The sequence below is a fragment of the Petaurus breviceps genome, unplaced genomic scaffold, assembly GCF_028583685.1.
Source record: "Petaurus breviceps papuanus isolate PSGF00001 unplaced genomic scaffold, PetGlider_PUasm1.0 126, whole genome shotgun sequence".
NCBI classification, from domain to species: domain Eukaryota; kingdom Metazoa; phylum Chordata; class Mammalia; order Diprotodontia; family Petauridae; genus Petaurus; species Petaurus breviceps.
In genome coordinates, this window is record NW_027185655.1 from 10,079,839 (window position 1) to 10,081,393 (window position 1,555).

A 1,555-nucleotide genomic window follows, 5' to 3' on the forward strand; every position below is an offset into this window, starting at 1 on the left:
AGAGAGAGAGAGAGAGAGAGAGAGAGAGAGAGAGAGAGAGTAGAGTTGAGTTAAACTTTGGCAGGGATGGGAGAGATTATGATGGGTTACCAGGTAGCCTAGAAGTATCAACCCAGTTGTAATCTCCCATTCAAGGACTAAGGAAAAGTCTTGATAATAGGCAGTATTAGATACTCTTCTGTTTCTTTTCATCAAGGATGTTTACTTTATCCTGATTTTGTCTTCTATAGAAATTCACAGTCAGTCATAAAAAGCTTACATTGCATTTCTCTATACATTTTTTCCTCTTGAGGAAAAAGGAATAAAGAAGTTAGGAGTTAGCTAGAAATAAAATTTAGATTAGATCAGGGAGCTAAACCTTTGGGTAAATGTTAGGAATTTTCCTAAGAGTATAAACTGTTATTGATAAAATTCATAAAGTAACAGAAAAGGGCACCATGTGGACCTGAGGACCACCATACTGTACTTAAGTAAGAAGCAAGCTAACTGTTGCAACAGGGTTTGCCTATTAAATCTCCAATATCTTTCATGAAGGAGGAAGGTAATCTGGCTTCCCACTTTATCATTCCTCTGAAAATGCTCTTTCCAAAGTTACTAATGAGCTCTTACTTCCAAATCCAATGACATTTTCTTTTTTCTTTTTAGTTCGTAATGTTTATTTAAAATTTCTTTTTCACATTCATTTTTTTAGTTTGAGTTCCCAATTTTCTCCATCCCTCACTCAATGGCATTTTCTCAGTCCTCAGTCTCTTTGATCTCTATGTACTGTTGACATTGTTGATCACCCTCTCCTTGAAGCTCTCTTCTCCCTAGGTGTTTGGGACACCACTCTCCTGGTTCTTCCCCTCCCTATCTGACCACTCCTCTGTCTCCTTTTCTGGATCCTCCTCCAGATCATGCTTTCAACTGTAGATTTCCCTCAGGGTTTGATCCTGGACCCTTTTCTCTATATTAATTCACTTTGTGATTTCATCAGCTGTCATCAATTTAATTACCCTCTTTATGCTGATGATTCTCAAATCTACCTATCTTGCCCCAAACTCTGTGCTGACCAATCTCACATCTTCAACAGCCTTTCAGATATCTCAAATCGGATGTCCAGTAGACATTTTAAACTCAATACATCTAAAATGGAACTCATTATCTTTCCCCCTAAACCCTTCCCACTTCCTACCTTCCTTATTACTGTGAAGCACAGTATCATCCTCCCAGTCCCTCAGACTCAGCCTAGGAGTCTAGGTCCTTACTATTTCTCAGCTCCCCTCACACACCCCCCCCCATATTCAATCTGTTGGCAAAGTCAGTAGATTTCACCTTTGCAACATCTCTTTTCAAATTAAAAAAAAAACTAGACAAATACTAAAATTTAAATATATAATAAGAAAAGAAAAAGAAACATTATAAACTTAAATATAGAATAAGAAAAAAACATGTCATGCACAGCAGAACATGGAAGAGAATTCAGAATATATAGCAATAACATATCAAGAAAGCCTATTTATAAAAGGTGAACATTCTATCTTACTTAGTCCCTTGTAATTGGTCATTGGTATGT